Source organism: Salmo salar, chromosome ssa14, assembly GCF_905237065.1.
Source record: "Salmo salar chromosome ssa14, Ssal_v3.1, whole genome shotgun sequence".
In the NCBI taxonomy this organism is placed as follows: Eukaryota; Metazoa; Chordata; class Actinopteri; order Salmoniformes; family Salmonidae; genus Salmo; species Salmo salar.
The window spans coordinates 40,094,370-40,111,000 of NC_059455.1; the positions used below are offsets into that span (position 1 = coordinate 40,094,370).

The following is a 16,631-nucleotide window of genomic DNA, read 5'->3' on the forward strand; positions in this document are numbered from 1 at the left end:
CGGTCTCCACTCACACAATCACATATACACACACACAGAGAGAGGGAGAGAGCACTGGGGGAGTGGTGGCAGGTTAAGGAGACACAAGATGAGAAGTAGAGGGCGTGGCAGGAGCAGATGTAACAACCAAGGTTGTACAATAAACCGGAGATTTGTGCCAGTTATACTGCGTTGCTAAGTGCTATTCTACACCTCCTGTGAGTATTACCTGTCATGAGAATGGTATGCTAGCTATAGCCCAATCTATCCTACAAGCAGCTAATAGCTCAACATAACTACAGTAAAAGCAAGACACCAGGCTTTAGTTTAGCATGTACCAGGCCATTATAGGAGCTATGATTTATTTGTTTCACCAGATGGGTGGAGGACAGCTACTCAGTTGTTTACTTCAAGATAAACAGTTCTTCAAATCATTTGACAGGAATGTTAGGAATTCCTATAATTATCTCTCAAATGTAGGCCTTCATATCCTTTGAAACAGAGGGAAGCCTATATCCTAAGGGAGAAAATCAGACATTATTTTGTACGAGTCACCTATAGCACTATGTTATTGTTGTGGTAAGACACAAAAACATAGCCTCAAGACATGACTTTCTGTTCACTTGTCCGATACAATGTTTCATGACCTATTTCTCTCTGTATTGAGAGTTTTGTGGAAGGCACCTCTCATGGATGGACAGCCACTGGCCAGAGGGTTTTCCCCTAAAGCGTTGATATTTTATATCTGTCACGTCCTGACCATAGTAAGTTGTTATTTTCTATGGTAGAGTAGGTCAGGGCGTGACAGGGGGTGTTTGTCTGTTTTTGTATTTCTATGTTCAGTTTCTAGTTTTGTATTTCTATGTTGGTGTTGTTTGGGTTGATCCCCAATTGGAGGCAGCTGATCCTCGTTACCTCTAATTGGAGGTCATATTTATGTTGATGTTTGTCCCACCTGTGTTTGTGGGTGATTATTTCTTGAGTAGTGTGTTTTCTCTCTGCGTCACGGTTTGTTGTTTTGTGTTTCAAGTATTGAGTGTATTGCATTTAGTTTCACGGAATAAATAAATATGCGGAACTATGAACACGCTGCATTTTGGTCCGATCCTTCAGACAGCCGTGACAGAATCAGGATTCCAGTGCACATTCCCAGTCCAGAGCTTCCGGCGACAGTTCTCCGTCCAGAGCTTCCGGCGACAGTTCCCCGTCCAGAGCTTCCGGCGACAGTTCCCCGTCCAGAGCTTCCGGCGACAGTTCCCCGTCCAGAGCTTCCGGCGACAGTTCCCCATCCAGAGCTTCCGGCGACAGTTCCCAGTCCAGAGCTTCCGGCGACATTTTTCAGTCCGGAACCCACTGAGACGGCCTACATTCCGGAACCTACTGAGACGGCCTACATTCCGGAAACTACTGAGACGGCCTACAGTCTGGAAACTACTGAGACGGCCTACAGTCCGGAACCTACTGAGATGGCCTACAGTCCGGAACCTACTGAGACGGCCTACAGTCCGGAACCTACTGAGACGGTCTACAGTCCGGAACCTACTGAGACGGCCTACAGTCCGGAACCTATTGAGACGGATCTTAGCCCGGAACCTCCAGCGACGCTCCCTAGTCTGGAGCCTCCAGCGACGCTCATCAGTCCGGAGCCTCCAGCGACGCTCATCAGTCCAGAGTCTCCAGCAACGCCTCCGAGTCCGGAGCCTCCAGCGACGCCTCCCAGTCCGGAGCCTCCAGCGGCACTCCCCAGTCCGGAGCCTTCAGGGGCGCTCCCCAGCCCGGAGCCTCCAGCGGCACTCCCCAGTCCGGAGCCTTCAGCGGCGCTCCCCAGCCCGGAGCATTCAGCGGCGCTCCACAGCCCGGAGCCTTCAGCGGCGGTCTGCAGCCAAAAGCCTTCAGCGGCGGTCTACAGCCCAGAACCTTCAGCGGCGGCCTACAGCCCAGAACCTCTAGCAATGATCTACAGTCTGGTTCTTTTGACGACGATCCACGGTCAGGAGGTAAAGAAGCAGAGGGATCCGTGGGTGGAGTGGGGGTTACGCCCCGAACCCGAGCCGCCTCCATGGGGGTAGGCACTAGATAAGAAGGTTCTGGGTACTGCATATGAGCCGCCATAGACATTAGTCACCCACTCTACCCTCCCTTTGTGTTTTGTTGTTGTGTGTGGGGGTTTGTTGTGTGTGGGGGGGTTTGTTGTTGGGTTTAAAAATATTTTTTTGGGGGGGGGTACTGTCACGTCTTGACCATAGAAGGTGTTATTTTCTATGGTAGAGTAGGTCAGGGCGTGACAGGGGGTGTTTGTCTGTTTTTGTATTTCTATGTTCAGTTTCTAGTTTTGTATTTCTATGTTGGTGTTGTTTGGGTTGATCCCCAATTGGAGGCAGCTGATCCTCGTTACCTCTAATTGGAGGTCATATTTATGTTGATGTTTGTCCCACCTGTGTTTGTGGGTGATTATTTCTTGAGTAGTGTGTTTTCTCTCTGCACGGGTTGTTGTTTTATGTTTCAAGTATTGAGTGTATTGCATTTAGTTTCACGGAATAAATAAATATGTGGAACTACGAACACGCTGCATTTTGGTCCGATCCTTCAGACAGCCGTGACAATATCTCTTGGATGAAATGGAACTGATAGCTCATTTGACAGATCAATTTGTCAGATCTATTTGTCACTTTCCCTTCAATCTATCAAAGTAGGACCCAATCTATATAAATAGTCATGACAATACATGTTGTTAATATACAGTATGTGGTCAGGGTGTTAGCCTGGGTGCCACATATTTGGAGTTGGCAAGAACACAAACAGATCTGGAACCAGGCTAGGAATATCTTGGGAACAACACCAACATTTAATTAGTTATTTAGCCTATATGCCACTTGATTTCAAATAAAATACAATTTTATTTGTCACATGCGCCGAATACAACAGTGAAATGCTTACTTACAAGCCCTTGACCAACAATGCAGTTTTAAGAAAAATACCTAAAAAATAAAAGTAACTAATAATTAAAGATCAGCAGTAAAATAACAATAGCGAGACTATATACAGGGGGTACAGGGTACAGAGTCAATGTGCGGGGCCACCAGTTAGTTGAGGTAATATATACATGTGGGTAGAGTTATTAAAGTGACTTATACACAGATAATAACAGAGAGTAGCAGCAGCGTAAAAGAGAGGTGGGGGGGCAATGCAAATAGTCTGGGTAGCCATTTGATTAGATGTTCAGTAGTCTTATGGCTTGGGGGTAAAAGCTATTTAGAAGCCTCTTGGACCTAGACTTGACGCTCCGGTACAGCTTGCCGTGCGGTAGCAGAGAGAACAATCTATGACTAGGGTGGCTGGAGTCTTTGACAATTTTTTGGGCCTTCCTCTGACACCGCTGGCTCGTGTCACTGGGGAGCTCTCGGCTGTGCTTCCCTTTGTAGTCTGTAATAGTTTGCAAGCCCTGCCACATCCAACGAGCGTCGGAGCCAGTGTAGTACGATTAGATCTTTGTCCTGTATTGATGCTTTGCCTGTTTGATGGTTCATCGGAGGGCATAGCAGGATTTCTTATAAGCTTCCGGGTTAGAGTCCCGCTCCTTGAAAGCGGCAGGAGGTTGCCTGTAATCCATGGCTTCTGGTTGGGGTATGTAAGTACAGTCACTGTGGGGACGACGTCATCGATGTACTTATTGATGAAGCCAGTGACTGATGCGGTGTACTCCTCAATGCCATCGGAAGAATACCGGAACATATTCCAGTCTGTGCTAGCAAAACAATCCTGTAGCTTAGCATCTGCTTCATCTGACCACTTTTTTATTGACCGAGTCTCTGGTGCTTCCTGCTTTCATTTTTGCTTGTAAGCAGGAATCAGGAGGACAGAATTATGGTCAGATTTTCCAAATGGAGGGCGAGGGAGAGCTTTGCACACGTCTCTGTGTGTGGAGTAAAGGTGGTCTAGAGTTTTTTTCCCTCTGGTTGCAAATTTAACATGCTGATAGAAATGAGGTAAAACTGATTTAAGTTTCCCTGCATTAAAGTCCCAGGCCACTAGGTGTGCCACCTCTGGATTAATGTTTTCCTGTTTGCTTATGGTGGTATATAGCTCATTGAGTGCGGTCTTAGTGCCAGCATCAGTATGTAGACAGCTACGAAAAATACAGATAAACTCTCTAGGTAGATAGTGTGGTCTATAGCTTATCATGAGATACTCTACCTCAGGCGAGCAAAACCTCGAGACTTCCTTAGATATCGTGCACCAGCTGTTGTTTACAAATATACATAGACCGCCACCGCATGTCTTACCAGAGGCTGCTGTTCTCTCCTGCTGATACAGTGTACAACCTGCCAGCTGTATGTTATTCATGTCGTCGTTCAGCCACGACTCGGTGAAACATAAGATATTACAGTATTTAATGTCCCATTGGTAGGAGTTTGTCCAATTTATTATCCAGTGATTGTACGTTGGCTAGTAGTACGGATGGCAAGGGAAGATTAGCCACTCGTCGGCGTATCCTCACAAGGCACCCCGATCTCTTTCCGTGATACCTCTTGCGTCTTTTTCTCCTACGAATGATGGGGATGTGGGCCTGTTCGGGTGTCTGGAGTAAATCCCTCTCGTCCGACTCATTAAAGAGAAATTCTTCTTCCAGTTCAAGGTCAGTAATCGCTGTTCTGATTTCCAGAAGCTCTTTTTGGTCATAAGAGATGGTAGCAGCAACATTATGTACAAAATATGTTTAAAATGTTTTGAACAAACAAACAAAATAGCACTGTTGATTAAGAGCCCATGAAACGGCAGCCATCCTCACTGGCGCCATCTTGTTACTGCTCACAGGCCTCAGTATCACCCATTATCTGACCCAGTAGGCTCACTTTGTTACTCACCACAGTCGACAGCAGTACTGTGTGTCCAAAGCTATCCTATTTATTAAAATCGAATACAAAGGGCCAAAGACTGATGACAAAGACTGGTCTGGTCATGAAGGAAGTTATTAACCTCATATGCAGCAAGGTTATCAGTTAAGATGTGAAGAAACGTGTATACTACCAGGTGTTCCATGTCATACAGTGAAGGTTAATTGTTTGGTACTGACAAAGACACCTCTTTACATGTGAGATGCCTTTCTTGTACATGTAATTCAATGGTAGAGCTTGAACTGAACACTCCTTGTTCCCCAGTGACTATATCTCTGTCATGCGTGGCTCTCTAAGTCAGATCCTACACTCTAGAAGTAAAGGTGTCTGGAAGAAACTTTTGGGTTGCCACACCAGTGGAAACATTGTAGTTTAAGAAGGTTCCTCGAGGAACGCTTCTGAAAAGGGTCTATTTGTGGAACCCCTATGTAAAGGTTCAAACCTGAACTTTTTTGTCATGGGAGGGGTTCAATTTTGAACATTCCTTATAATTTATTGTAGAGGTGACAGCCAATCAGATTGGAGGCGTGACTTATTAGAAGTGTGGCTTTCAGATATTTTTGGCCAACCGTCCTTGAATATCTTTACATATTATATTTTTGAATATAATATTAATAATATTAACATTGCTGATTACGTATAGTAATAAAGTGGTAACTATTCCAACTTTGGGATTTGCATAGGCTCTTGAGGAACTCATACACCTCTGTTAGCCTCATTAAAGCTACCAAACTGTCATTGTTCAACCTTAACATGTGATGACACAACAGAACAGATGAACAGGAATGACATTTACTCTAACGGGTGGCCAAACACCTAACTAAAATACTAAGCCACGCCTCCACTCCAGGTTGCTACATCGAACCATTAAAGGTTTCTCCAAGAACCCCTTAGCTAACAGAAGATGCAAATGTGAACCATTGACTAGTCACTACTAATTCTAAGCATGAACAGGTGTGGGTGTGTACGAGTAAATCGAGAAAAAAAGCATCAAGCGTGGTTAAGGCTGTTTTGTGAACCAAGGACAAAGAGAGAAATCTGAGCAAATTAAACTTTACAGAGATAGATCTGAAACTTGATCTGAGTTTCATATTTCTATTGTTATGATTTATTATAGCCTTGTAGGTGATCCCATCAAGATTAGAATGGTCCCTTTAGGGGAGACCTGCTCCCCTGTCCATGGCACACAACTGATATGTGATGCTTCATTTACATTTTTTCTTTCCCTAGTTGTACAACTACTTATAAATGTCAGATGAATCCCTAGGCTTGGTGACGGACACTTGAGGTCATATTGATAGTTTTATAAATAGGGGATACAGGCTAGAAAATGTCCTTCCCAAAACATTATTGTTTCAGCCAAACTAATACTATTGTCCACTATTCAAAGTGAGAGCTTTTTCTATTGTCAGGAACCAGTGTTTTCCAGTAACCAACCGTGAAGTTGACCTGGACTGTGAAGTTCCAGGAACCAACCTGTGAAGCTGTGTGATTGGATAAATTGCAGACCACAGAAATCCTACATGTAATTCTATGTTGCTGACCACCTCACTCAAAACGTCCAACAAAAGAAGAAAACAAATGTATGTTATATATAATCTTTCAAATAAGTTATTACATAAATAGATAGAGTATAGATGAACACCAGGGTAAGATAACGATCATTAGATGTATGCCTCAGAATGAGAAGATATCAGACAGAGACAGGATCACAATACATCTAAATAAACAATATGAGCGATACCATATGCCAGGGATCATCAACTAGTTTCAGCCACGGGCTGATTATTTTCTTAAGCGGATGTTCAGGTGTCCGGAACATAATTAAAAATAATTTGTAGACTGGAAATTGACAAAAAGATGCCCAAACAGTTATAATATTAGACTAAAATATAACCATTTTTTTGTATCACATATATCTCTCTATTATGCGTTGGAACACTTTGGAACAGGTGTTTTTACAGTCTTTTATGTCCAACAATAAAAATAATAAAAATAGAAGAGTCAAAATGTTTTTGCTCAGAAAAATAAAATTACCGGCGGGTCACCAGTTGGGGAACACTATCATATGCTATCAGTACATTTGTCAGACGTTCTTATCCAGAGTGACTTACAGGAGCAATTAGAGTTAAGTGCCTTGCTCAAGGGTACATCGACAAAATTCTCACCTAGTCGGCTTGGGGATTTGAACCAACAACTTGCAGTTACTGGCCCAACGCCCTTAGGCTACTAGGCTATCTCCAGCCCCATTGTATTGTTGTCACGGCTACTATAAGTGATATATATATATATATATATCTCCCTTTTCCCAATGAGAGTTCAACAAAAGGGCTTATCTAGAAAAATGTCCTAAAGGACTTATTCGAGGTAGACAGGAGTTGGAGCACTCAACCATGGGAGTTAATTTACATGCAATTTGGAGGATTATTGTCAGGTGTGATTGTCAGTTCCCGTGTAGTTACAAAAAGAAAACGTGTAAAGTGTGTTATTCTGTGTTAGTACTACTGCTATGACAAGACATACACAAACACCAAGCACGGACCCATGGCAGGCGACTGAAAAGTTGGTGGTCTGTCCTCTTAGCTCAGGTTTGAGTGTGGCGGCACAATATGTCCTTAAATTTGTGTTTGTGTTTGATTGTGTAGGGATCAGGTTTAACACTGTGGGGGCACAGCACTTAGACTTCCGCTTGCACTAGTTTCCTCTCCTTTTATGTGGATGTCATGGAGGACCATGGTTCCCCCCCAGAGAACACACCAGATCAGGCTTCAGTACACAGCCCAGGGAGGGAGCAGAATGGTAGATAGGTAGCTCAGCTGGAAGACATCCAACTGGCATAATCAAGGTGTTGACAGACACCTCAAGGTCACAGGGCAGTTTCACACCTCTGGGAGGACACATGGACAGTATCAGTGTGATAGCTGTGAAAGTGACGTTTTATGGATTAGGGATTGACCTGGAGCTGATCTGGCCACCTCTGGTTTGACCTACTAATGAGAGATATAATAAAATGGTTTCAGTGTCTTTAGAGAGGAAAATGTGATATTGCGGTAAGTTAGGTCTTTTACAGGAATCCACGACCACAGGGCATGAAAGAATCCCAAGCCCCCAGGAAAATGAACTGTTTTGTGTTGTTTAAGATCATATCTAAGAGAAGGGTTGTGTTGATGTCTATAGGTCTAGGGAAATCACCTATATCTAAAAGAAAATTGGACGGGACGGTTAAGCATGTTGCCCGGACACTTCTCCTCAGACACCCATAAGAGAACAACAGGGAAACAGAATATTCTACAACAAAACACACAACTTGGCACCGGAATGGGACAGAGCAAGGGGAACACAAAGACATCTGATAGAAAAACTCAATAAGCGTCGGTTTTGTCTGCGATATCAACAGGGCGAAAACAATGGGCGGGAGGGTGTCAGGTGAACAAATTATAGTTAAGAGGACCAAAGTCGATACACATTCTCAGAAGTGAAGGGGCTTTTTTTCTGTAATGTAATATTCAAAATCTGGCCTAGTTTTTATCAACATAATCTCTGTCCCTTTGTGTAGGGGAATGGTGGATGGACAGTTGGCTGGGTAGTACTAGAATAGTGTGACAGGGATGTCCTGCGGCCATAGAGGCAATAAGTTGAGGTGGCTGAATGATACTGGTTGTAATAATAGTAGTACTGAGGTAGCTGTTGTTACCAATGTTGTTACCAAGCCAATAGTTGCAAAGTTACAGTAGAATAGACTCCTATGTGAAGAGTCCCTCTTGTGTTCATCTTAACACACACGGGCCTCTGGAATATGGGGGGCCATTTTGCGACGCCAAGATGTTATCTTTTAAAACATATGACATTTACAAAATAACTGGTTGTAAATAATTTCATTCAAAATAAAATGATCAGATTCAGTAAAATTTCTCTAATACACCAATTTTCTAAGAACTTCAACATCTGGAAAGCATGTTTTCCTCACTGAAATACATTCAGAAGTTATTCTAATTGTAAACTTATGATGTAATTAATGATGGTTACATGACATGAAACAACACATAGTTATTTGATTCCTTTAGGATTACTATTCTTTGCATAATTCTTTGACGTAACTATTACAGAACGGGTAAGTGGGAAAGGGGGAGACCTAGTCAGTTGTCCAACTGAATGTATTCAACTGAAATGTGGCTTCCGCATTTAACCCATTTTACCTCATAATTCCTCAGTAAATACCTATCTCCATTCTCCTATCTCCATGTGGAAGCCTCACCTTGGGGGAAGTGAGCTGGGGGAAGTGTCCGCTGGAAAAACACATTGCTGGGCAGTAGAGGTGAGTCTGACTGGGTAGAGCTCCTTCTGTGTCTACCCACAGACAGCACCTGCTGCTCTCACATTTTGAGTGAGTGAGTGAGTGAGTGAGTGAGTGAGTGAGTGAGTGAGTGAGTGAGTGAGTGAGTGAGTGAGTGAGTGAGTGAGTGAGTGAGTGAGTGAGAGAATATAGTGTAGGAGTAGACAACACTGGGTGCTGTTCTTCTCCTTGGCCTTTGATTTCTGCATAGTGCATCTTTAAATTGTGACGTGATAATGAAATGAATAAAGTAGTCATGATGAGGCCCAGTCATGACAGTGTCATATGGGCAGGAGTGGACTGGTTGCTGGTCCTTACATGGAGATCTGTAGCTTGGGTTCTTGTATGAGTGCTGGAATGCTGGAGGACTGGAGTGGGTGAGATTGGAGGTCTCCAGAGAACAGTTCTCGGATGGTAAGATGGATGGAGAAGCACACACAACTACCTTCAGGACCACCGAAGATAACTTTAAGGCAAATTCTGCAAACTGAATGACCAAAATCTGACTCAGCAACTGATTTAATCTTTTGTTAAACATATAATGTAAGAATCAGTCTTGTTTTTCCAACTGTTCCCTGTATTTTACACCCATTAGGAGAAAGTCAATACCAGGACCACCAACCTGTATTGGAGGGTTTTTTGCTTTGGGTTTTCCCTGGTCTGTCCTAGCAGGAGTAGGGCTTGCTGCTCCCTCTCCTGACACCTAGTGGTGTACTGTGGAATGGCAGCATGTTCTCAGAGCGGTCCGACTCCACACTGTCTATACCTGGGAAAAAGGACCATACACAGGCCAGGGAGCTGTAACTTCGTACACAATGAAATTGACAATTAAACACAACATTACATTTACAATTATCTCTGGTGGGCAGACTACGTAAACATAAATTAATAAAAACATTTTTTTTAAAACTATGTTTTTATTCTGTGGATATCAATTGATAACGAGCAGGCAATAGTTTCCGGTCACTGGTTATTTGGACAAGTCACGATTTCGCAGGTGTTAGCGTCTTTCGACTTTCAGAAGGGGAGGGAACATTTGGCCCATAACTTACAAAGAGAGAGGGTGGAGCTCCTCACTCTGGTTCCACTCCTCATTCTAGCATCTCTTCATCACTTCTCTTAACATGTATGGACCAAGAACTTCATTGAGCATCTGACCAATAACGTAAGACTTTAGTTCTGGGTTAACCAAGATTACATTTACAATGACTAACATTACATGCTAATATAAGCAATATCTCAATTACATGCAAACCGAACTAATACTAAATTACACATTGGCACTAGCAGGAATCAACAGCTTGGTTTTAAGCCTTCTGTTCTGTCTGTATCTGGAGGTAAGGTAGTCCATCCTCTGGGAGAGGTTTTAAGCCTTCTGTTCTGTCTGTATCTGGAGGTAAGGTAGTCCATCCTCTGGGAGAGGTTTTAAGCCTTCTGTTCTGTCTGTATCTGGAGGTAAGGTAGTCCATCCTCTGGGAGAGGTTATAAGCCTTCTGTTCTGTCTGTATCTGGAGGTAAGGTAGTCCATCCTCTGGGAGAGGTTTTAAGCCTTCTGTTCTGTCTGTATCTGGAGGTAAGGTAGTCCATCCTCTGGGAGAGGTGAGGCAGCTGGACCAGACCCTCTTCCAGGTCTCTCCTCAGTTGGGACACCTCCGAATGTAGGACCTGCATCGCCTCACTGGAGAGACACAGCGAGAGAGAGGTTAGTCAACTCAAAAACATTAGGGTTTTGGCCACTATGATGCAAGCCTTATTACCTGGTAGCCTGTCCTGGTTATCATTTTCATATGGTCAAGTTTACTCTTGAGTTGAATACTCAGTACTTTTAGACTAACCTTTGCCCAGCTGTACTGCCTCTACTGAAAAACATCCACACTTCCACTAGAACCACAGCAGAAGCTGTGTGAATCTTCACCACTCACCATGCAGTTTAACAGGTACACTCTGAGTAGGTCTGGTCAGCCAGTAGTCCACTGCAGTCCTGCACAACTGAGGAGGCATCTGCAGACTGGGTCTCCTCTCTCCAATATCTCCAGTCAGATGGATAGTGGTCTGCAGACTGGGTCTCCTCTCTCCAATATCCCCAGTCAGATAGACAGTAGTCTGCAGACTGGGTCTCCTCTCTCCAATATCCCCAGTCAGATGGATAGTGGTCTGCAGACTGGGTCTCCTCTCTCCAATATCTCCAGTCAGATGGATAGTAGTCTGCAGACTGGGTCTCCTCTCTCCAATATCCCCAGTCAGATGGATAGTGGTCTGCAGACTGGGTCTCCTCTCTCCAATATCCCCAGTCAGATAGACAGTAGTCTGCAGACTGGGTCTCCTCTCTCCAATATCCCCAGTCAGATGGATAGTAGTCTGCAGACTGGGTCTCCTCTCTCCAATATCTCCAGTCAGATGGATAGTGGTCTGCAGACTGGGTCTCCTCTCTCCAATATCCCCAGTCAGATGGATAGTGGTCTGCAGGTTGGAGCAGGAGCCTTCGCTGTCACTCATTCTCACAGGACTGGAGGCCCCATCAGACTGGAACTGGAGCCTGAGGATAGGTGATAAAAACATCAACATACATTTCATACATTTGAATTATTAATACATTACTGAAATGTCCACTCAAATAGCTTGCCTCACTCCAGGTTTGTATGTAGCTGTACCTTTCTGTATGAAGTTTTGGTTGGGATCGTCCTGTGGCTGGGCGACTCAGATCAGAGCTCCCAAACCCACTGTCTGTCTCTGGTCTCACTGTCCTCTACATTCCAGAATAAACCCAACATCAGCGTCACTTCAACACCCAGGATGTTGTTAGCTGTATTACCAATAGTACAGCCTTTGTGCCAGTTTGGGAGTTAGTCAATGTATTGACACTAACCTGGGATGTGGTGAGGGTCTATGATGCTCTGGGACTGGGTCTTGACAACAGAGGAGCAGGAGACAAGCCAAACTCACACTACCTCCCAGATCCCACTCACTGTCTGGGTTCAGGGGGGCTCTGCTGCAGGCTACAGTAACAACAACACAATACCAGGATGAAGACATTGTCTAAATCCACATTTTAAATGTTCATTTGGAAACACTTTACCAAATCGTAAACCTTTCATATATAGCATGTCAGTTGTGCATTATGACTTAGATAGAGACAGTGCATCCTGTCTTACTATTGTACTGATGAAATCACCACTCCATATAACCACAGCTGTGTCACTTTTACTAAAGAGTGGGGGGTTAGTTGTGTGGCTTGTTCATTATGCACAAGTGCTATATTATAGACAAAAGAGGGAAGTGTTGAGGTGAATAGGGAGTTGGTTAGCTTGTTTATGTAGCTAGTCCAGTACACTGAAAAACCAAAACACTAACTTGTCAGGCATCCACAGTCTATCTCACGATATCGGGTACTGGCAAGCCAAATACTCTAGAACCATATCATAAGCTGGCCCCTCAGATAGACCCGAGCTCCTCTCCTCTTCCTCCGTGTTGGTGATGTCTAGTCTCTCTAGGGAGCCTTGTGAGAGGCTCAGGGGGAACAGAGAGGAACACAGAGACTAAAACAAACGGTTCCTACTCTTTATGGAGCCCACCAGCACCTCTGTACCTGAATGTAACACTATCTCCCGTGGTGTGCTTGCTATCAGCATACATGAACATGTACACACATGCACGGACACACATGCACACACTATCCACTTACATCACCATCAACAGTCCACAGATGATTATAGGAATATCTGAATGTACAGTAACTTGTGATTGATGTCAATGTCATGGAAAATAGAGATAATATCACTCCCCTAGACAGGATTTCTACTTAGAGCCATGAGGCATAAAAACATAAGTATGTAAATGATACACAGTGTTGTATTACAGGAATCTAGATGATTAATACTAAAGGAGAAACCCATGAATGTAAATGGCATATAGAGAAACTCAAAGAAGTGGGACGTGTACCGTAGACTGACGCTGCTGTGTACAGTACTGTTCAGTAGGGGGTCAGCAGGAGTGAGATCACAGCTCTGGTCTAAACCATCATCCTGTGGACCTCACTGGCTTCTTCGTCATACTCCTCCTCTTCTTCCCTCTCCTCTGGTCTCAAACCCCCAGTGGAAAAACAGGGGCCTGGATCCTGGAACCTGAGACCCTGACCACAGAGAGGTTCATTAGATAACACACACCCACACACACATTTTGAGCAGGTAGCGTGTCCTGTCTGTCCTCACCGTGAAAATATGAAGCACTGAAATGATTGTCACTCAATGAGAGAGCAAGACACGCCTCCACTTACAAAACAAGGACCTGGGTTGCATTTCATTCTAAGAAGTTGTCCCCTCCCCAGATGTGGTGATAGGTTAGGCAATAGCTCCTCCTAGTTTACACCATATTGCTTTCACTTACTCAGTCCTATCAGATCTGTGAGGTGGCAGAAGGAAGAACACAACTTTTGGGAATGAAATGCAGCCCTGTTCATCAGGACTACAGCTGCATTGGTGAACATACAAATCTCATGTTGCTCACACAAACACCTGTCACATGGATCAGGACTTCTGCTGCACAGAACACGTGTTGATCAGTGGAGGAAGGGGAGGACCATCCTCCTCAGTGAAATGTCATAAAAATGGAAATAGTGAAACATTTAAAAAGTTTGACTTTTTAGATAAAACTATACCAAATATACTCATATGTCACCAAATAATTGGTTATAAAATAAATACACTGTTTTGCAATGAAGGTCTACAGTAACTTCAACAGCACTGTCTGGGCTAGCACCATGGTGTAGCCTGAGGACAGCTAGCTTCTGTCCCCCTCTGGCTACATTGACTTCAATACAACACCTAGGAGGCTGGTAGGCCTCACCCCCTTCCATAGACATACATGGTAATTATGACCATTTCCAGGGGACGACCTCCAACCAATCAAAGCTTTTGCAGTATGTTGTCCATCCAATCATAGATGTAGGATAGATGTAGGATCAGAGAACGAACCTAGTGTGTTGTATTGGGATTGTGCCACAGAGCATTTTGAGGGTTCTATGTGGAGAAGCTTGGTGACATTGTTGGATAGAGATTAATAAGAGTGAAAAGTGATAGTTGAGCATTTTTGACCATTATTCAATTCAAATGAGTTTTTTCAAATTACAGGATGTAAATACATTTAAATAAATAGTTTTCTTGGGTTTAGAACTTTTGTGTCGTTAGTGCAATTTATTTAAATTTGCCTTGCTAACTTCAGTAGCTAGCTAGCTACCGGCGCGAGTGTACAGTTTTCTCCGCCTGAATGGCCAATGCTGCCGAAAATGTTGTGGACTTTTTGTTGAAGAACCCCTTTAATTCTCTGGGGTACACAGAAAAGGTGCGAATTAAAAGCGAGGGTCGACCTCTGCCTGAGATCAGTTTCGTGAAGAAGGATGAAAAAGTGAGAGCGTTCAATTCCAAATTGGTATCAAATGTATAGCTGGTCAACAGGGAAGCCTATCATCAAGCCACCTGTAATTGCACGTTACGATGCTTGACATGCTGAACATCTTTTCGGGGATGTTGAAAACAATTCCAAATGATTTGATAGCTTCCATCGCATCATCCATTAAACGTTAGATTAAAGAGAGAGGTTGATGCAGCACATTTTTTCGCGTGCGCTCGAGTAGACTTTCCAGTATTTATTTAGCAAAGATGATAACACGTCACAAAATCACTCCGGACGGACACAAGCAAAAACTCATGACATATATGTTATGCAGCAGCCTAGGCTACACCAGTGGCGGTTCTAGACCATTTCAACTGGGGGGGCCAAGCTGGGGCCAGTTGTACTGTTAGAGGGGCCAGTTACATTAGACGTTATTGTTGTCATATCATTTTCTTCACTGCATTTCAGGCATTAGCAGGCAAAAGACCATGTTCATAATCATTAGTGTTCCGTGTTGCCACTGTCTAATAACGGATGTAAAAAAAGAAAGATAGCAAAAATCATTTCATACTCCACACACCAGGTACCACCCCAAAGCCGTAAACACGGGCACCCTTATAGATATCATCCTAACCAACTTGCCCTCTAAATACACCTTTGATGTTTTCAACCAAGATCTCAGCGATCACTGCCTCATTGCCTGCATCCGTAATGGGTCAGCGGTGAAACGACCTCCACTCATCACTGTCAAACGCTCCCTGAAACACTTCAACGAGCAAGCCTTTCTAATCGACCTGGCCTGGGTATCCTGGAAGGATATTGACCTCATCCCGTCAGTAGAGGATGCCTGGTTATTTTTTTTTAAATGCCTTCCTCACCATCTTAAATAAGCATGCCCCAATCAAGAAATTTAGAACCAGGAACAGATATAGCCCTTGGTTCTCTCTAGACCTGACTGCCCTTAACCAACACAAAAACATCCTGTGGCGTTCTGCATTAGCATCGAACAGCCCCCGTGATATGCAACTTTTCAGGGAAGTCAGAAACCAATAAACACAGGCAGTTAGAAAAGCCAAGGCAAGCTTTTTCAAGCAGAAATTAGCTTCCCGCAACACAAACTGAAAAAAGTTCAGGGACACTGTAAAGTCCATGGAGAATAAGAGCACCTCCTCCCAGCTGCCCACTGCCTTGAGGATAGGAAACTCTGTCACCACCGATAAATCCACTATAATTGAGAATTTCAATAAGCATTTTTCTACGGCTGGCCATGCTTTCCACCTGGCTACCCCTACCCCGGTCAACAACACTGCACCCCCCACAGCAACTCGCCCAAGCCGTCCCCATTTCTCCTTCACCCAAATCCAGTCAGCTGATGTTCTGAAAGAGCTGCAAAATCTGGACCCCTACAAATCAGCCGGGCTAGACAATCTGGACCCTTTCTTTCTAAAATTATCTGCCGAAATTGTTGCAACCCCTATTACTAGCCTGTTCGACCTCTCTTTCGTGACGTCTGAGATTCCCAAAGATTGGAAAGCAGCTGCGGTCATCCCCCTCTTCAAAGGGGGGGACACTCTTGACCCAAACTGCTACAGACCTATATCTATCCTACCCTGCCTTTCTAAGGTCTTCGAAAGCCAAGTCAACAAACAGATTACCGGCCATTTTGAATCCCACCGCACCTTCTCCGCTATGCAATCTGGTTTCAGAGCTGGTCATGGGTGCACCTCAGCCACGCTCAAGGTCCTAAACGATATCTTAACCGCCATCGATAAGAAACAATACTGTGCAGCCATATTCATTGACCTGGCTAAGGCTTTCGACTCTGTCAATCACCACATCCTCATCGGCAGACTCAATAGTCTTGGTTTCTCAAATGATTGCCTCGTCTGGTTCACCAACTACTTCTCTGATAGAGCTCAGTGTGTCAAATCGGAGGGCCTGTTGTCCGGACCTCTGGCAGTCTCTATGGGGATGCCACAGGGTTCAATTCTTGGGCCGACTCTCTTCTCTGTATACATCAATGATGTCGCTCTTGC

At 44.1% G+C, this 16,631-nt stretch overlaps 1 long non-coding RNA gene across 1 annotated transcript; it reads right to left on the reverse strand.

Moving 5' to 3' along the window:
• Positions 1–11,158: 11,158 nt before the first annotated feature.
• LOC106569681 (uncharacterized) lies at positions 11,159–12,937 on the reverse strand. Its single transcript, XR_001320536.2, has 4 exons — positions 12,559–12,937; positions 12,074–12,203; positions 11,859–11,953; positions 11,159–11,743 (listed from the first exon to the last, which is right to left on the reverse strand). It is a non-coding gene; the product is annotated as an uncharacterized lncRNA (long non-coding RNA).
• Positions 12,938–16,631: the final 3,694 nt, after the last annotated feature.